We start from the raw sequence: 21,958 nt of genomic DNA, 5'->3' as shown, positions 1-21,958 counted from the left end.
TCAAGATTTGTTATAAAGCTATGGAAAATAAATTGTGTGATACTGGTTCACAGATAAACTGATAGAATAGAGGGCTTAGAGACTGACTCATGTGTCTGTGGAACTTGTAACAGAGATAGCATTACAAACCAGTGTAATGGATGGATTATTTAACAGATAATAAATGATGCCGTCCATAAGGATAAACATTAAACTAGATCACTTCACACTACACCCAAAAGTCTATCCTAATGGACTAATTACATAAATGCAAGATGCAAACATTTATATTTAAAAAGAGGGTAGAATGGCATTATGGTATCAGGATAGGAAGGATTTCTAAGATAAAAGAGAAGCACAAATAGTAAAAGTAAACTAAACAATCACTGAACTCTACAGTTTAAAAGGGTGAATTTTAAGATAGTTGAATTATATCTTTAAAAAAATACTTTAAATAGATAAGGCAGCAATTCCAGACACAAAGTGTCAGGCAGATTCTGCACTTGGAGAAGATACTTGGCAATTCATATGATTCACAAAAGATTAGTATCCAGAATGCCTCAATAGGAAAAGGGCGCGATATGTGTGTTCTCAAAAGAAGTAACAGAGCAGAAAACCAGAAGAGCAATAAACCTGCAGAAGATGCTCCCCGTAGCTAGCTAAAGCAGGGAAATGCAGTCTAAAATAGTGCAAGACTGTCTCACTGCTGTCAGGCTGGCAGTAGTCTGTTAAGTCTGATAACACCAAGCGACGTGGGCCAACATGCAAGGGAACTCACTCTGCTGGTTGGAGAACATAAAACATTATCAACACTTGGAGAGCAATTTGACCACATGCAGTAAAGATGAAGATGGGCATCCTTTAGGACTTAGCGGTACCTCCTCTACGTGCATTCCCTAGAGAATCCCCAAGTACGCACAAGGAGATGTTGTTATGTTGGTTGACATATTATTTAAAATAGCAAAACTTTGGAAGCAACCTAAATTTCTATCAGAGGCGAATGGATAGGTAAATTAGAGTGTATTCATACAGTGGACTCGGATACAGCAATTAAATCCGTGCATGTTAGTATATCATTACAGTGAATCTCAAAACTGTAATCCTTGTGAAAAAGAGCTAATAGGAAAAAGAACGTGCGAAACATGATACTATCTGTGTGAATTTAAACATATAAAATAATTCCGTGTGTTACTTACAGAAACATATACATGTGGTAAATGTGTAAACATATGAGAGAGAGAAAAGTGCACATGAATTTCAGGATTGCCCCGAACTGAGGGATTTTCCTGGGATGCAGGACTTTCAGTGCTACAGCCTGGGCGACATGGGGCGAGTTGGTCACCCTGAGGGGAAGAGTCGGAAGGAAGCCTTCAACTCTAATAGTTCACTACTTAGAAAATTACCAATCTGAAACAGATACTGTAAATTATGAACATGTAAGGAGTCTGGGTAGTGGATATGTGGATGTTTTATATTAGTATCTGTAATTCTTACATGTTTGAAAATCCTTGTAATTAAAAGAAAGAAAGCAATGAAATAATTTGATGAAGACAGTAATGTATCACCTGGACACTTAGGATGCTGAGACCAAGTCCGTTGTGTGGGTTTTCCAACACTGCAAGCAATTAATTCTGACACTGTGTAGCGAGAGATAGATGGCATCAGATCCACAGTTAAGGGTCCAGTGCTACAGGACTGCACCCCCAACCAACTTCAGCCACCAACTGTATATAAGTCAAGGTTGTCACCTGAGCGTCTGAATTCTAGGCCATAGATCAGAGGTTTCAATGATCCTTGGGTTCAATCAATTTTCTAGAGTGCTCACAGAGCCTAGAGGAGCATTATACTCACTAGAATAAAGTGATATAACTTAGAATCAGCCAGATGGAAGAGCTGCATAGGGCGAGGTGTGGGGAAATGATCAGAAGCTTCCATGCCTTCTTCCCAAATCTCCACATGTTCACCAACAAAGGAAGCTCTCTGACCCTGTCCTTTTGGGTTTTCATGGAGGCTTCATTACATAGACATGACTGATTAAATCACTGGCCATTGATGACTGAACTCGGTCTCCACGGCCTCTCCCTCCCCTGGAAGTCTGGTGGGTGGGACTGAAAGCTCCAACCCTCAATCACAGGGTTTGTTTCCCTGGCAACCAGTCCCCATCCTTAGGGGCTTTCCAAAAGTCACTTCATTAATGTAAACTCAGGTGTGGTTGAAAGGGCTTTATTTATAAATATCAAGACACCTTTGTTGCTCTTATCACTTGGGAAATTCCGGGGGTTTAGGAGCTCTGTGCCAGAAATGGGCTGAAGACCAAATATGTACTTCTTATAAATGTCCCAACATCTTGTTAATGTGTAGATTCTGATTTGGTATGTCTGGTGTGAAACCTGGAATCTGCATTTTTAACAAACTCCCAGGCCATGCTGATGCTGTCCATCCTCCAAACACACTTGGGTGGAGAGGGCTGGTGCACGTTGGCCATGTCCTGTACTGCAGGATGAAATAATAGAAGAGATTAGGACTTGAGGATGGGTGGAATGTGGGGCTAGGGACTAGGGCTAATCCAGAGGCATAGAGCCAAATGAAATCTGAAGTTTTGGATGATTGGGTGGATGATGTGTGCTGGGAACTAATGCAGAATGTTCAAGAAGTTTGAGAGAGGAATGAATTCCACTTTTAATATGTTGAGTGGTGAGGAATAATAGGCTTATCGCCTATAAGCCAAGTTCATTGGGCCTTCAGTTAATGGACTGCACCAATCTGAGCCCAGTGGAGAGCCTGGAGCATCACATCTAGACTTGGGAGTGAAAAGCCTTGAAAAATGTATAGGGGAATGAATGAGATGTTCTGAAGAGAAGTGTAAGAAAGAACAGCAGGCCTTCCATGGAGCCCACAAAAATTCAAGAGTGCAGTCTGTTTCTCCCTTTCTACGTTTGGTCAGCCTCCTGGAAAACATTCTGCATCTATTTCAGCTGTCCTTAAGTGTTCTATATCCCTTCAAAATTCTTTCACTCTCAAAATTAATCTGTCCTTCACTAATCGGCCTGAGTACACCTCCCATGGTGGCCGGGTCAGTGAATGCTTCATTTTCTTCTGTGTGCTTTTTCTGCTTTATACTGTAGACAAGATGGGATTCACGGCATTTTGGTTCATTCTGAATTGAACATGTTACCATAACAAAGAAGTTTATGTGAGGATCCATCTTTATTTATTTATCTATTGGCTTGTGCCCCGAACAGATCCACTCACAGCTGGTCATATATTCCAGATTTTAGGGGCTACCTTCATTAGATAGAAATCAGAGTTGGGCATTACAGGAGAAGGAGTGTTTGGTGGTGGCAGGAGTTATTAGAGTGAAGGGAGCTATCATTTATTTAGTGCATTCTCTGTCCCAGATGCTCAAAATACATGAGTTTATTAATCTTCAGAATAGCCCTGGTGACCTGGGTATTACTATTTTTGTGTGTACAGATGAGGAAGTTGAGACTCAGAGTTAAGTCATCTGTCTGATTTTACACAGCTACTGTGCCATGAGCTGGCATTTAAAGCTTTATGTGCTTGGCCTTTTTCTGTTACTCCCCATTGGCTCCTGAAGAACTGAATATTTAAAGATGGGATAAAAGAAAACTGCATTGCTATAAGACCTTACAAAGAGGGAAACACCATTTTGAGGGGAGCAGCTTTTTCTTACCCTCAGTATCTGTACTCAGTTCTCTCCTATATGCTGCCTCAATATCCTTTCTCTGCCCTGTTATTATTTATCACTTTATCCAAGTTCCTAAATTATCTATCTGCCCTTCCACATGCTAGACCCCGAGAGGACAAGAAGAAGTAGGTCTTCCAACTTACCATTGAAGGTGCAGGACCTGATCAACTAAATGACCCATGGGGGGATCATTGAAACACGGATCAATCCTCTGTTTAAGCATGAAAAAGCTGACATTTTGTGAGTTCTAAATAAATATACATCATCTGGATAAATATTTGCTTGGAAAAATCAAGTCATAATTCAAAGATGTTATTGATTTCAGAGAATTTCTTTTCATGGAGTATAAATTAGATATCAAAACAGAGTAATAGGAATGATTTCTAGGGAGTCAGCCATCACTTTTGAGTCACGCTATGTAGGATAAATTATAATCAGATGATAGGAATTAGAACTCAAGAGCCAACTTGATTACAGTGATTTAACTTCCTGGTCATATTTCATTGGTAGAGCATGTATTTGAATGGCCAGTGCTTCAGTGGAAAAAGGTGAAGTGGTTCTACTACAGAAGGTCCAGAACCTAAATGGAGAAGGTCTTTTGCGCTGAGGGTTACCTCAGGCAATACTAGGAGACATAGTGTGGTACCATTTATCTCCCATCCACGTCTACTTTTGGACAATTCACAAATTTGAATGTGTTCTGTTGATGAGACAGTATGATCTGCCAGCCTGTGACTATTAAGGCAACAGGCTCCTGGAGAACTCTATTCACTTGCATAATTTTTGGAAATAAAATGTTTTAGTGATAAAATTGAGGAGGTGAGAATTACACACACGCTGTGATTTTTATCCCATTATATTGGACGAATTCTGGTGGGCAGCTGCTGGCCAGAGCACAGTATCTTGCAGCTGTCTCCCAACTGGAGAATGTTAGTGTGAACACACCCGTAACTAATGAAAACTTCAGAGGGAGGTGAACCTCACAAAGTGTAACAGGATTCCACCTGAAAGTGCCCTGGGTGTTTAACCCATAGTAACTGTTTAACCCATGGTAACTCAGAGATAAACAGAATTCATAGTTCAGATAGTCATTCTTAAGGGAAAGAGAAAGAAGGAAGAAAATCTTACAGGTAACAAGAAAGATGCCTTTTTTATGCCTTGGTACAAGTCTGACAAAAATAGAGAAAGACATGACAAGTTCATATTTGGTATGAATTTGGCACTGTCAAAAAGGTGAACAGAGTGAGTATCTCTCTCTGCTTCATTTTGCAAAAAGTAAGAGCTACCTGTGGTTGCAAATAACAAACTGTACAATGTTGACATGACATTTCCCTCTAAAAGCACCAGAAATAATAGATCAGCCTCCACAGTATTCCATGTAGGGAAATATTTGAATTTAAATGTATCAAATAAATGGTGAAAGCTCTTCTTTATGGTTTCAATCTCCAGTAGCTCTCATCCTTACATTAAGTAAATAGACCCTCTTGCCCTTTGTCAGGTGGAATTAAACAGAAAACAACTCTTTGTGATTCTATTCTTAACAGTAATCTTAGTAATGGGGGCGGTAGAAGAAAGATCGAGAATGGTTGGATTTACCAAATTGGGTCTGAGTTCCTCTTCTGCTATGCTGTGTCTGCTTTATTCTTCTAATACCACTGAGCCTCTGTTTATTAATTTGTAAAGAGGAAATGATAGAAACAGCTTACCTATCTGGTAGAAGACTGAAGGATATATTCACACATTAAAGTACTTAGAAGAGCTTTGAAATATTTTCCCATCATTAATGAAAACACTGGGCTTTGAAAATGTCTGGAGTTTGGGAAAAGAGGAAATAGGGAGCAAAGTGACTTCTCCAAAGTCATTCAGAAAGCACATCACCGAGCCACAGAGTTCCCCTCCAGGTGCAAGGCTCTCTTTCTGGTCCTCGGGACCAAAACCTGGGCATCTTTCCTCAGGAGAGCTCTCTCAGCCTTGAGTGAAATGAACAGGCTTCTTAATCAAATGTGATTGCAGTCTGATCACTGCAAAGGCAGCTAATTAAATACTGTCTCCTGCTGTCCAGCAGTTGCTGTAAGCATAATACAGCCCCAAAAGTCATGTGCGTTAAGTAGCAAACCTGCCATGTTGCCCTAGGCTGACCTGTGAGTTAGAGAAGCTGACTCAAAAACAGGGTAAACAAGTCTCAACCAAAATATAAAAATCTGATTTATTGTGAAAAAATAACCATACATGTAATACCAAAAGTCAGGGGCAATGATTTGCTTTACAAAAGGACTCATAGAGTTCCAATTAATCTCCTTTTCCAAAATTTATTTTATTCACAACTTTTCAGAAATACATATTGTGCAAATGGCTGATTTATCTCTTATTGACAACATGCCAATAACAATGCTTGTAAGAGTATTCCAACCGCTAGCCGTTTCAGCAGTGATCGCAGTACTCTGTAGAGCTGAGCAGGCCTTTAAACGTAAAAGTTTAGAATTGCCCTGATTAGGCTTTAAGAAATGATTGTTAATCAGTAGTTCTCTCAATATGTCAGTGCTTATAAGACTTGCAAGAGTGAAAAGGGCGGTGACCTGCCTCTGATGCTTCTGATGACGGCCTCTGATGATATGTAACCAGCATCTGCAACACATCGCCAGACTGAAAGTCTTTCCAGCAGCAGCAAATAAATGCCAGATGGCATGCTGAATAGAAAGTCATTGATCAGAGCCAGGATCAACTGAGGTCTGTCATTTCTAAAATGAGTTTCTTTTTATTTGGCTTGATACATTTAAATAGCCAGCCTATTATACGTGCTACGTCTTTTGCTTACTGTTTGTGGTAAAATAGTTTGTGTCCCATAGCCTTTCCTTGGGAGGATTGGCTCCAGTTCTGGGTAAGACAGAGAGAGCACACCTCACTCTTTGCCTCCCACCAAAGGCAGCTTCAGAATTTGGGTGGTTCGCATGTAACGGCTATTTCAAGTACACGGAAGCAACAGTAGTTAAGTTGATTAAGGAGCGAGACCGAAATGCAGAGTACTGCCTAACACGCTTTGAGTTTATTGGTTTCATTTCCTCTGTTTACTCCACTCTGGACTAAAAATAGCCCCTAACGCATAAGTAGACAGTGGGACGTGGACAAAGAGCGATACAGGAGGATCTCTCTAGTTTTGGCTCCTTGAGGCGGGTCTCTTTGTGCTCAAAGACAGTGGGGGAAGTAGCCCAATGCTTTTCCTTTGTTCTCTTGTGCGGCTCCTAAGTGATATTTTGACTGCTGCATCCGTGGGGGTGACCATGGCAGCGACATTACCCAACGGGAGCCTAAAACCCTGAGAACAGGGAACCTTCCTTTCTGATCAGACTGATGTAATACTGGGAGGATGAGGGTACTCCCCATTGCTTTTTTTTCTTTTTTTGCATCTTTGTCCTCCTCCTGTTCAAGCCTGGATATAAGCCCATTTGTGGAAGTATGCAAAAGGCAGAGTAAATAAAGACCATCTTTCAGACCAGAGAGCCACAAAGGATTGCCTCAGGGAACCAGACAGTATTAGGGAGATAGTTTGTCAAGATAGAATAACTTAAGAAAGTGACCCCTAAAGTTGCTTGTGAACTCCTGGCCTCATCTCAGGGTGCACATGCATGGATCTGACCCTGAACAGTATACCATAGACCTTAAGAGTTGAATACAGGGTTTTTTTATAACCGCCCAAGTCTTAGATTGGCAGCTGGGTCATGCACACATGGGACAGAGCCAAACATGACTACAGAGGCTTTGAAAATGGAACTTACATTGAAACCACAACCCACGGAAGTCTGATTAGAATTTGTAGTCTAAATTGAACCTGGTTGATTGCCAGCTAAAACTAAAATATCAAAATTCCCCATAGACTTAAATCCCAGAGTCTCATAACTTAATATTCAAAAAGTTCAGAATACAGTCCAAAATTACCCAGCATACAATGAACCAAGGAAATCTTGACTCACAAAGGAAGACACAATCATCAAGCAAAAGAGATGCTGGAGTTATCTGACCAGACTCAAAAGTAGCTTTTATGAAAATGGCCCAACAAATAAGGGCAAATTCTATTTGAAATCCATGAGAAGACCAAATTAGGAAAAAAGAAACAGAAAAAAATATCCAATCTGAACAGCATTTCCTAACACATTTGCTTACTTCATGTCTCTGTATCATTCTCTCAATATTTAATGTATTTCAATATTTCAAACCTTTTCATTATTATTACATTTGTTATGGTGATCTGTGATCTGTGATCAGTGATCTTTGATGTTACCAGTACGACTTGCTGAGAGCTCAGATTATGGTTAGCATTTTTGAGCAATATTTTTCATTTTTGTACACTTAATAGACTACAGTATAGTGCAAACATGACTTTAATATGCACTGGGAAACTGAAATTTTCATATCTGTTCCATTGTGATATTCACATTATTGTGGTAGTCTGGCATCAAACCCACACTATCTCTGACGTGTGCCTATCATCAAAAGGAGACGGGAAAAGGGAATGAATCAAAGGAATGCAAAACAGAGAAGACAAACAAATCAAATTAAATGATGGACCTCAATCCAGACAAATCAATAATTACATTAATGGTCAAAGCAACACTAATTGAAAGACAGAGAATGGATTTTTTTTAACTGACAGAAATTTATCCTGTCTACCTGAAACTCACTTCAACTGCAATGATATAAGTAGGTTAAAGCTATAGAAGCAGGGAAAAATGGGGTTGGTCAAAGGGGACAGAGTTTCAGTTAGGCAAGATGAATAAACTCTGGAGAGCTAGTGTCTGCCAATGTGACTGTAGTTGGCAAGACCATATTGTGTAACTGAAATCTACTAAGAGGGTAGATCTTAAGCTTTCTTAACACACGCCTACACTCATATACACACACAGACACACACACAAGAAGAAGTGTGCGAGGTGTTGGATATGTTAATTACTTTGATTGTGGTTGTTATTTCACTATATAGATGTAAAATCACCAAGTTGTACATTTCAAAGGTAAACAAATTTTAATCGTCAGTTATAAGTCAACAAAGCTGGAAGGTGGGATGATATGATGTATCAAGACAATAAAAGGGAAAAATAAAAAACAAAAGTTGGAAAAAGACTTACCATGCAAACATTAACCAAAAGAAAGGACTGGATTAATATAAAAGTCCAGAACAGAGAACATTACCAGAGATAAAGGGTCATGCTGCATAATCAGAGAAGGGTCAATCAACCCAGAAGACATAACAGTCAAAAGGAGAGGTTCATAATTTTGATGTTTAGTTTTTATAAACAGCAAATAAAGAGGCTGATTTTGTTTGTTGAAACTCACCTTACAGGGGAAAAAGAACAATATATGTATGTTGACTTACATGCAGGGTTAAATGAAATGATTTACATTTTCCCTTTCTTTTTCTTTTTCAATTATGAGTCATGTCAGTGAATTGCAGATAGTTGCATGGAAGCTTAGATTTACTTTATTCTAACTCTGAATCAGTCTAAAACTTGACAATCCCTGGCATTTTTATGTGTAAATGCATCAACTAGGAAATGAGATCTTCAAGGATGGCCCACACGTAAGCACCAAAAAGCCACTGCGGTGATGGGAACAATATTAACTTAGCTTCTTGGATGAGGAGTGTGCCCTGTAGGTGACAAAGAATAAAACCAAAGACATAAGCAACAGAAAACTGTGTCGATAATTAAATTTTGTGATGAAAAATGACTAAAATAGTTCATTTCAACTTAGCTTTATTAAGAGAAATATATTGTTTCATGAAATGTAGAAGAGAATTTGGAAAGGGAAAAGAACGTGATATTAAAACCAAGACCTTGTAATCATTGGCAGGCTTTCCCAACTATGTTCATACATTTTTAAAAATTCATTAAACTCTTGAAAAGGATGATCCTGGCTTTTTTCTTCTAATCTAAATATTTATGAGAAGGGAGAGCTTACACAGAGCTGCAAGACCCCAAAAGTCATTTCTTTCTGGTGCAGGAAGGAAGTACTTCATAAGGGAAAGGAGCTTATCTTGAAACGATTTATCCAAAACCAGTAAAATCTGTTCTGTTCAGATTATGCTATTAAGAAGACTAACCTCCCAGGTGTCTTAATTAATCGATGGTCTGATTGAAAGATCTGCAAAATCTTGTAGCTTTTTTTCCTCCCTGTACTGCATCATTTGTTTCAAATAACACTTTTAAACTTATATTAGCATACAAGAAACAAAAACCTATTTTCATTTCTTAAATCATTAAAGGTTTTAAATGTCTTGCAATTGTAAACACCAGATATTAATTATGTCTGTTCAGTGGAAAGTAGAGATTTCACAGCATTTAAATTACTTTAAATTTAGGATTCCCAAACTTTAGTATTTATCATAATCACCTAGGAGTGCTTGCTAAAAATAAGTTTTCTTGGAACCTCATCTAGAAATTCAGATTCAGTAGGTCCAAAATAGGGGTGGTATACCTATATTTTTATTAATCACCTCCCACTAGGAAATTCTGGAACAAATAGCCTTTGGAATGCACTGATCTAAGTAAATCATACCAAAAAAACAATTTCTTTTGGACCCTTATTATCCTGTTTTGTAATCAAATTAAGACATATAATCAAACTGCGATTTCATGAACTATAGCTTTTTCTCACATACATAAATTTACATAAAGGGTTATTTTCAAATTACTATGGTGAATATATTCAGTATTGAAAATAAAATCTTATAAAGATTTACTTATGTTTGCTCAAAGTAATTGAATATAGGGGGAGACCAGTGATTTCTCAGTAAGCCTACGGACAGCCAAATTTACAAAGCTTTTACCACTACCAAAAATAGGATTGTAAAATGGCGATAACATTAGAATCTGTCCCATAGGCGGCTACAAGTAATAAATTCATTAATACTTACGAACCACTTAGAACAGTAGCTGGTACTCAGGAATTACTAGCTACCATCTGTTTTTCTCCAATGGCTGCTTCTATCACATCAATTATCTTGTGTGTGACAGGTACATCAGGGAATGGTATTAGTGTACCAGGGAAGCTATGTTGGTTCAAACATGATTTTTTTCCTTGGCAAAGGGAGTCAGAACAGTGGAAACAGAATTACAGTCTTCAGCCGAAAAGAGCAAGACCCTTAGTTTAAATGCTGCACAGGCTTGAAGGCTCCTTTCTTGTCCTATTTTAAGAAAAATAAAAGTGAGTGTTCACACCTGGGGCTCCCTAACCAAGAAAATGCACCCTCAGCCTTACTCATCTCTTGACTTCTGGCCGATCACACCTCCATCTGCATTGTCTCAGTGCTGGGAAACTGGCATTTCCATTAGATTGTTTTTGTGCCTTTTTAATATCCTCTGAGGCAGCCTCAGGCCACAGTGAGCTTCCTCCCGAGCTGGCCAAGTTATTTCCTGAGTGTCCATCCATTATCCTTGCTGGAGTGCTCTAAGCACAGCAGAATCTATTGTGACATTAATGAAGCTTTCTCTTCAGTGCCCCTAGCCTGCATGGACCTCTATGCTACGCTGCATCCATAGGGGTGCATTCACGTGGTCCTGCCTTTTTGTAACTCTTGCAAAGTACAATATTTTGACTGTCTCTTTTAAGACCTCAGTTTCTTTCCCCTTCAATTTCTTCTCCCTCAGGGGCTTTGGAATGGCTGCACCATTTTGGGTTCCAGCTTGGCAGAAGTGGAATTGTGGGAGCACTTAGTCTAAGTTTAGTATATATTTAGGCGATTCTTAGTCACTTCTGTGTGTCATTAAATTATTGCAAGTCATTCCACCACAGGAATGGTTCCCCAGCATGATCAAACAGCCCAGTGCACCCACTTACCCAGTGTTGTTACAGGAAGGTGCAAAGCCAGAGGTCACATGGCAACATGAACGCAGGATTGAAGTATGTCTTACAGCCGTGCAGGATGGAAGTTTCTGAGTAGTGGTGGAGAAGCAACATTTCACATATGAGAGCAAGAAGACAGTCTCTGGAAAATTCTTCCAGATGCAGTCTTATTACTTATATGTGAAAGACACCTAATGGAAGTTGTCTCAAATTTGATGAGTCCTAAATACTTACACAATATTATCACCAACAAGTTGTGAGGCTTAAGAAATGTTTTACACCAAGAATAGCCCAAAGCAAATTCTAATCCCTGCACTAGAAGAAAGACTGCATTACCTTTCTTGTCTCTGTTTGGAAGAAGATGTTGCAAAGCTACTGCCATATGAAGAAAAGCTCAAAGAATCTGCAGCCAAAAAATGTGGTAAAGCATTTACCCTGCAGAGTTGTGCCAGGCAGTTAGTTAATCTAATGTATTTTCCTTAAAAAGGCTCCTCAAAAATTTACAACTTTTAGACTCTAGGAAACACTTGATCCATCACTGGCTTTGATTTACAAGCTGCATAGATCTTAACTGGTCTGTCTCTAATCTGTTTTTTCCCATAAACCCTATTATTTTTAATTCATGATATTGTAGAACTTGGGGTTTTTGCAAGAATGTGTACATCTGATTATAGCAGAAATATCTGTTGTTGTTATTACTATTTTTATCCTCATAACTACAATTATTGGAACTTAGGATGAGGAGGGAGGGATATATTCAACCAGATCTGTTAAATAATAGATTTTTAAAGTATGATTTTGTATTTGTATTCCATTTTATATTTTAAAAACACTCCACTTTGCATTTTAAAAGAAAATATCAAGCGAATGAAAGCCCACAGAAATTTTTGTTGTTTTGTTTTGTTTACTTATTTATTTTATTGAGGTCGAGTTGTTTACAGTATTATATTAGTTTCAGGTGTACAACATACTGATTCAAAATTGTTATAGATTTATATTATATTTAAAGTTATTATAAGATATTGGCTATATTCTCTGTGCTATACAATATACCCTTGTAGCTTATTTGTTTTATACATAGTAGTTTGTATCTCTTAATTCTCTACCCCTATCTGGCCTCTCCCCTTTCCTCTCCCCACTGGTAACCACTAGTTTGTTCTCTGTATCTGTGAGTCTATTTCTGTTTTGTTATATTTACTTAATTGCTTTATTTTGTATATCCCCCATATAAGTGATAACATACAGTATTTGTCTTTCTCTGTCTGACTTATTTCACTAAGCATAATACCTTCCATGTCCATCTATGTTGTTGCAAATGGCAAAATTCTTTTTTATGGCTGAGTATAGTATTCCATTGCTTATATATACCACATCTTTATCCATTCATCTGTTAAGGAACACTTAGGTTGCTTCCAAATATAGGCAATTGTAAATAATGCTGCTATGAGCATTGAGTGCATCTATCTTTTCGAATTAGTGGTTTCATTTTCTTTGTACATATACTCAGGAATGGAATTGCTGGATCCTTTGGTATTTCTATTTTTACTCCTTCGAGGGACTTCCATACTATTTTCCACAGTGGTTGCACTAATTTGTATTCCCACCAGCAGTGTACAAATATTCCCTTTTCTCCACATCCTCGCCAACATTTGTTAATTAAAGCCCACGGAAATATTACCCCAACTTCTTCTGAAGTCAAAAACTTAGCAGATCATAGTTTTCTTGATATGTTTACTGAACTTGCATTTTACTTTCAAAGTTACAAATCATTTCTTCCTGCTCTGTTCTGTTTTACAAATCTTTGATATCCCAAGGTAGAGAGGTCCACGTCCCACTTGAGAAAACACCTTATTTATGTGCTTATTTAAATCAATTTAAATGATCTGTTTAATCTTTCATTCTTGAGAATTGAACAAGATAAACCATCTTTAATTTTGTTAGAAGTATCATGTTAACTAGAAAGTAGAAACTTCATAGGGCAGCTGTTTGCCTGAGCTGTCACTCATTAACTTTCCCACCCTGGAATTAAACTGATAGTTGTTTATTAGTATCTTTCTATGAAAGTAAATAAAGAAATAAGCTGCTTAAAGGAAAGAGAGTGATGTGAGTGCTGCTTTAAACTGGATGGTAAAGGGTGAGCAGATAAGGGGCCTGAAGAGGTGATATTTGAGCAAAGAACTAAACAGGGAAGTCAGCCATGTGAATATTTTGACCAAATCCACTTCACCAGAGACTTTAAACAGCATGTGATAAATGAGAAAATAGAACTTCAAAAATAAAATATTTCAAAATAGCATGAATATCTTACATATGTAATAAAACAGATTATGTAATTTTAACATAAAATTATTTGCCAAATTAGTAACTAAACACAGACCAGGAGTTATAGTAGAGAAATTTTGTCATTTAATGTGCTCTGAAACATTTAACCTGTTCTGAAATAGTTTTGGCTTTTAGCCAAATTACTTTTATTCATGTCATTTTATAAAGTATAATTTAAGTTCTAAATATTTAAACCCATATTCAGATCTTCATGATATTAAAAAAACATAGATAGATGTTGTGTTTTAATTATGAAGTTAACCTTTAAATTTCATTTAAATGTTAAGCAATTTTAATAACATTATCTTTTCCTCTGACATTACCATTGATCAGTGTATCTTAGGCATCACCAGGGTGTATCACAATGTATACCCATCAAAGTGTCATTAGAGATGGACCATGACTACATAGAGTTTATAGAATTTAGTTTTATAAGTCAGAAAGGAGATTTATAAACATTGCATTGTTATGATAGACATTCGGCTAATAAATCCTAAATAAGTTTTGATTTATAGGTCCTTTTATTGCCCTTAGGATTCAAGTGACTGATTTATGAGTCAGTATGCTAAAATCTATAATTTGATCAGGCATACATCTTACTCTGTGATTTCTGTTTTGACGTGTAATTCATAAATCCTGGTCAGTAGGTTTTGAGTTTTCTCAGCGCCCTGCATTTAGCAGTGGGCCTCATAAGCACATATTTTAGGATGTCGATGATTAAAAGTGATAATTTGCACATAATTCAGTAAAATAAAAACAGCAGCTAAGGAGAACTTTCCCGTGTCCTAGTGGGTGCATTGGTAGAGGTGAGCTCTAAACTTAACTGATGATTTCAAAATATTTTAGTTTTAAGAACAGTAAAATATTATAATTAAAATTATTGTTGACTGTATCTGCCAGGGTGGGACTGGTGCGCCAAAAACCACTAGCTGTCTTCTAATATCCAATCCCTCTTTTTCTATAATAATACAATTTTTGCATAGAACGCAGTATCTGTCCAGGATAAACAAGACGTTTTGCAGCCTTCCTTGAAGCTGTGTGACCACGTGACTGGCTTACAGCCAGTGATCTTTGAGCAGAGGTGATAACACACCTTCAGTACATAAACCCCTGGCTGGAATGCAAAGTCTAGGTCCCCAGCATGCGGTACCATCCTTTGAGCTCTGATGGACTTATGCCATGACAGATAGATGAGGGAAAAAACGACTTCTCATCTTTCAAGTCGTTCATTTAAATCTCTGTTCTAGCAGACAGACGTTCTTTCATTTTTCAACAAATTTTATTAAATGTGTTGTTTGTCAGGACCTCTGCTAATATAATTGTGGTGGAAATAAAGATAAATATGTTTCAGTCCTTGCCTCTGTTAAATGTATTCCTAAACAGTCATTTGTTTTTAACGCTCAGATACGTAAGAATTGTTTTTAATTTTGTTCTCTGTTTGCTCCTGGAACATAAAAATATAATTGGTGTTTGTGTATAAATCCTTATACAATCTTGCTGAATTCACTTAGTGCTTCTAGAAATTATTTTGTACATTAGTTAGATTTTCTATGTAAAAAATTGTCGTCTGCAGTAGAGTTATGCTTATTCCTTTCTGATCTGTATGCCTTTTATTTCTTTTTCTTACTTTAATTGCCCTGGAAATATTGAATATAAATTATTAGAGGAGACATCTTTGCCCTGTTCTGGAACTTAGAGGTAAAAGTGTTCCTTTAAATATTGACAAATGCAGTTGTTTTCATTGATCTTCTTTGTCAGATTGAGGAAATTCTCTTTTGTTCCTAATGATTAGGGTTTGAATTTCATCAAATACTTTGTTTATGTCTGTTGAAATGATCATATGCTTAGTTTTTTTGTAATGTGAACTATATTGATTGATTTTCAAATTTTAAACCACCTTTGCAGTCCTGATAGAATCCCTACTTAGTCATGTTTAATTTTTTAAAATATATTTCTGAATTTAATTTGTTAAGATTTTTGTTTTGGACTTTTGCATCTATGTTCATGAGGGATCTTGGGCTGTAAGTTGATTTCCTTGTAAATGTTTTCAGTTCTGCTCTTAGAGTTACACTGACCTCATACAACAGCCAAGGAAGTGCTCTTCCTTCCTCTCTTTTCTGAAAGAATTTATGTAAGATCGATTTATTACTTCTTTAAAGGCTGGATAGAATTCATCAGTGAAGCCATCTGGGTCTGGAGTTCTATTTGAGGAAATATTTTTAATAATGATTTTAATTTTAATTTTTATAGGTACAGAACTGTTTAGATTTTCTATTCCCACTTATGTCTTTTTCAATTTTTTTTTCATTTCACCTAAGTCTTCAAACAATTTTATTAAGCTCATAATATCCCCTTATTATCTTTTCATATCTCTAGGATCTGCAGTGATAAAGCCTCTTTTATTCCCAGTATGGCTAATTTGTATTGTTCTTCCTTTCTTTCTTTCTTCCTTTCTTTTTCAGTCTGTCTTTTCTAGAGGTTTCTCAATTTTATTAATATTTTCACAGAAGCAAATTTGGGCTTTGTTGATGTTCTCCATTGTTTGTTTTCTAACTCACTGATATCTCCTCTTTATTCTTTCCATTTATTTATTTATTTATTTATTTATTTATTTATTTATTTATTTATTTATATTGAGGTATAACTGATTTACAATGTTGTGTTAGTTTCTGGTATACAGCATAGTGACTCAGTTATATGTATATATATTTTTCATATTCTTTTTCTTTATAGGTTATTGTAAGATATTGAACATAGTTCCCTGTGCTATATAGTAGGACTTTGTTCTTTATCTATTTTGTATATAGTAGTTTGGGACCGTTAATCCCAAATTCATAATTTATCCCTTCCCCCTTCTCCTTTTCTTCTTTGGTAACTATAAGTTTGTTTTCTAAGTTTGTGAATCTGTTTGTGTTTTGTGAATAAGTTCATTTGTATCATTTTTTAGATTCCACATATAAGTGATATCATATGATATTTGTCTTTTTCTGTCTGACTTACTTCACTTAGTATGATAATCTCTGGGTCCATCCATGTTGCTGCAAATGGCATTATCTCATTCTTTTTTATGGCTGAGTAGTATTCCATTGTGTATATTTATATATGTATATATAAAAGATCACATAGTACAATCAAGGTGGATTCATCCCAGGGTCACAAAGATGGTTCAACATACGCAAATCAATGTGATACACCACATTAACAAAAGAAAGGACAAAAACCACATGATCATCTCAATAGATGCAGAAGCATTTGATAAAATCCAACATCTATTCATGACAAAAACTCTTACTAAAGTGGGTCTAAAGGAAACATATCTCAACATAATGAAAGCTATTTATGAGAAACCCACAGCCAACATAATCCTCAATGGTGAAAAGCTGACAGCCTTCCTACTAAAATCTGGAACAAGTTAAGGATGCCCTCTCTCACCACTTCTATTTAGCATAGTATTGAAGTCCTAGCCATGGCCATCAGACAAAAAAAAAGAAATAAAAGAGTCCCAAATTGGAAGGGAAGAGGTAAAATTGTCACAATATGTAGATGACATGATACTATATATAGAAAACCCTAAAGACTCCACACAAAAACTCCTAGAAATGATAAACAAATCCCCTTCTTTATTTCATGTTTGCAGTGCTCTTCTTCTCCTTGCTTCTTAAGATGGAAGCTTCGATCATTTAATGTTAGATGTTACTTCTTCTCTAATATAATCATTTAAAGATATGTTTTCCTCTAAGCATTGTAGAGTTACATCCCACAAATGTTGCTATGAACTTTCAGAACCATTGACATGAAAATGTGTTCTGATTTCATTTATGATTTCTTTTTTGATTCATCAGTTTAAAAGTGTGTTTCTTAAATTCCAGATACTTGGAGTTTTACTCAACATATTGTTATTGATTTCTAATTTAGTTCTGCTTTGGTCGGAGATCATACTCTGGAATATTTCAGCTTTTGGACTTTAATGAGATTTGTGTTTGGCCCAGCGTATGGCCTGTCTTGGTGGATGTACGTGTGCACTTGGAAAGAATGTACCTTCTGCACTCGTTAGGTGTAGTGTTCTGTAAGTGTCAGTTAGTCAAGATGGTTGACACTGCTGTTCAGGGGGTCTGTACTTACTGGCTTTTTATGTAATTATTCCAATAATTGCCATGAGAGTTTGTTAAAATTCCAACCATAATTGTGAATTTGTCTCTTCCTCCCTTTAATTCTACCAATTTTTGCCTCCTGGATTTTGAAACTCTTTTTGTTCTTAGTGCAAATGCATTTCTGAATGTTCAGTCTTCCTGATTAATTAACCTTTTAACATTATGAAAAAATATATATTTCTTCTTCCTAGCCTTTAAGTGAGGCTTTGAATTAAGAGTGCATCTAACTGAATTTTTCTACTTAAAATGTTCTCTCATGTAGACAGCATTACAATTCATGCTTTTTAAGCTTCTCCGACAATTCTTGTCTATTCATTGAGTATTTAATTTCCATTTACTGTAAGTATTGATGTGGTTGGATTTAGGTCTGTTATTTTGTGTGTTCCTCTGTCCCTCTTCTATCATTTTGAGTTCATTGAAATTATTTTTAGAATTAGGTTTTATTGGCTTGTCACTTACCTCTTTGTATCATTATTTTAGTGGTGTTCTACAGATTACAATGCTCATCCTTAATTTTCAGTCTGCTGGAATTTAATGTTGTAGTAAATTCCAAAGAAATAAATATAATGTAATTATTAATGTGAAATCTTTGCAATCTTTTGAGATTTACATGCAACTTGTAGGTGTTACAGTCCTGTGAATTTATGCTATGATTTTCATGTTTATTACATAAGATGCTATGCATGCATCATTTTCACTTTAAACAGTCATAACCATTTTAAAGAAATTAAAGTCAAAATTTTTACCTGGAATCATTTCCCTTTGACTTAAATAACTTGCTTTAGCTTTTCTTGAAAGGAAGGCCTGCTGGAGAATTATCTTTGTGTTTGTTCATCTGAAAATGCCTTTATTTCACCTTTATTGCTCAATGTTATTTTTGCTCCAGAGAGAATTCTGGGATGACAGTTTGTTGTTTTCATCTGGTACTTTAAAGATGTCATTTCACTGTATTCTGGCCTCCAACGTTTCTGCTGAGATGTCACTGGTAACTTGTGTTTCTGTTCATGTATATGTAATGTGTCTTTTTTCCTCTGGATACTTTCAAGATTCTCTTCATCTTTTGTTTTCCACATTTCCATTTTTTTTTCTATTTATACTATGTAGGATTCTCTGAACTTTTTGACTCTGTAAAATTTTGGAAACATTTGCTTATTTTTTCTTCAAATGTTGCATTTATCCAGTTCTGTCTCTTGTATTCTAAAATTCCATATGCACCTGACCTTTTGATATGACCCCACAAATCACTGAGAATCTGTTATTTTTTTCTTAATTTCTTTTTATCTCTGTTATCTGCATTGTATAACTTCAGCTGAGTTATCGTCAAGTCACTGACTCTTTCTTCATTTGCAATATGCTGTTAAGCTCATCCAATGAATTTTTTGTTTTGGATATTGTGGGGTTTTTATTTCTAGAATTTTCATTTGGTTCTTTTTTATAATTATTATCTCTCTGCTGTGATTTTGTTTATCCATTCATTATGAGCATATTTTCCTTTGTATTTTTGGGCATAGTTATAATCGCTACACTGAAATTCTTGTTAGCTAATTCTAGCATCTGGGTCATCTCAGAATCAGTTTCTTTAATTGCCTTTCTTTCCTCTTGACTCTGTATCCAGTAATCTGGGATGTATCCTGGGGACATTGCGAAAAACACATGGTAGAAACTGGGCTCTGTTATTTCTCCAAGTTTTGATAATTTTAGGTGGCCGCTGGGAGTTTGCCTCCTGCATGCATAGTTCAGAGATGATCCTGAGATTCTCCCACAATTTATATGAAAAATTTAACATCGCCTTGCCCGCTCACTTTCCATCTACTTTGATAGTCCTAAACTCTGCCTTCTGGTTCTCAAAACCAGTACACTTAAAACTGAAAAACGGGTTTCTGTACAAGAGTTGAGCTAGTTTGTTTCGTCTGTCTGGGGCATGCCCTTGAACAAAACGCCTTATCAACAGGAAACACCCAATCCCATTTCCTTCTTGCACGTTTTAACTCTCTTCCAGTTTATGCCTGCTTTTTGTTTCTCTCCAGTGACTTCAGGGAGTTGTTTTTGTTATATTTCGTCAAGAATTCATAGTTGTTGTCTGTGGTGAAGTTGTACCCAGAGGAGAGACTCCACTTCTACCTCTCTACTAGGAGAGGAAACTGCCTCATCCCTGGTTACTGCCTGTAAGGAGCTCATAGTCTAGCGTCCTAAACAGAGAGGCTAACAGCATCTAGGGAGAGTTTAAGAAAAGTTCTTTCAGAAAACGATTTCCTTAAAACACAAAAAGGATGTCTTCCTTAAAATGGCATTGCACATCAACCTTGTTTTCTCACTTACTTTTATATTAGATCAGAAAGGAGAGAAATGATTATGAGACCAAAAAAAAAAAAAAAGTGAATCCCAGACATAATAAAATGCTATTTGTGAATGCATCAAAGCTTCTGATTAAACAGCACTGAATGTAAATATCTACCTTTATTTCCTCCTGAAGCCATACAAAACAATGACATTAAAAAACTCGAGTAAAAAAAAAAACAACCTCACAAGGACAAAAAGAAGACAGCAGACAACAAAAGTAACATTTTGAAATCTGGGAACTCATCTAACCACTGGTAACTGCTTTAGACTAGAGAATGCAATAACATGCGTCTGTTGAGGCAAAAAACTAAAAGCTGTCATTTCCACATAAAACTACAGAAATCCTCGGGGATTTCTGGAGACAACTGGTGCTTGAAAGGCAGGTGTGCAAAAAGAAGAGACTGAAAACTGGCGTGTGGGCTGAACGGCTTTCAAAGAGAAGGTAGACCCTCTCCACTCTGCTTCATTGAAAATCTGGGGTTGATTTTTGGAGAAGTTTGTATCTACAGCCTCTGGATTTGGAGACAGCAAGTATAATTGAGATTGGAGGGTGAGTTACTGCTAAAATCCGATGGATTGTGGGAAAATCTTCCCACTGCAGAGAGCTTTGTTCCCTCCCTGGCTCCTGAAAGACCTTAACCAGGCTTACATACTTAAGGTCGGAGATTGGTGAACTGCCTTCTGGCACAAAATTGATCCACCCAAAAGTAAAGACCTACAGGAGGGATTTTTTTTTAACCAGGAGTTCTATAAACATTGATGAAAAAGGTAATTCATATTTGTTGTTTTCAATAACCTCTGAAAGTTAGCATTTTTGTCATTTCTGAATGTGGGCAAGAAACCATTGTGGTATTAGCAGCACCTGGGACTTGTCACCAAGAGGAATCAAAACTATTTTCTTATCACACTACTCATCGCACATACCTTGAAGGAGTATTTACACTCATAATTATTTCAACAGTTATTAGACGCAGTTCTAAAGCTTATTACATGATGTATTAATAAAGCAGCACATATAATCTGTATCATATATTTAATTTTTAGTATTTTGGTATAGTCGATTTCATGCATTTAAAAATATCAATCTGAAATGGGCTTCACCAGGTTGCTGTGGCACAAAAAAAAGTTAAGAACCTGTAAACTGTGGATACAGGCCTTTGGAGATTTCCCCTAACCAAGGGAATGATTGCATGGTAGCAACTCTGCAATGAGACTCAAAAATTGATAAGCCACACTCATCCTTCTGAATAGGGGGTTTTGTGGCCTCACTTGTAATGATTTGACAGCTAAGGAAGACCAGACATTTGAGGACACTTCTACCATGAAAGGCAGAGACAGAATAAAACAAAATAGAATCAAATCGGAAACAAAGAGGGGAGAGAAACAAAGTGGTGAGAAAATAAATGCATGAAAGAAATATAATTAATACTCGAAGAGACATAAGAGATTGTATTGTATTCATAAAACAAGGCCAGGACACTACATGCAAAGGAACAAAGAACACAAAGGAGCTGTCAGAAATTCGCTGAAGAGAACTTCAATAAAAAGCTCAGCAGATGTGCAGAAAATGATGAGAAGCACAACATTTCTGTATTCCTCCTTCAAGGAAGCAGAGGGAAAA

General features: G+C 36.6%; 1 protein-coding gene across 1 annotated transcript in view; it reads left to right on the top strand.

Moving 5' to 3' along the window:
- The window catches only part of CYYR1 (cysteine and tyrosine rich 1), a 98,737-nt gene that overhangs the window by 12,166 nt on the left and 64,613 nt on the right, over positions 1-21,958 (top strand).

This window comes from Camelus dromedarius, chromosome 2 (genome assembly GCF_036321535.1).
Source record: "Camelus dromedarius isolate mCamDro1 chromosome 2, mCamDro1.pat, whole genome shotgun sequence".
NCBI lineage: Eukaryota > Metazoa > Chordata > Mammalia > Artiodactyla > Camelidae > Camelus > Camelus dromedarius.
This window is presented reverse-complemented; position numbering and strand designations above follow the sequence as displayed.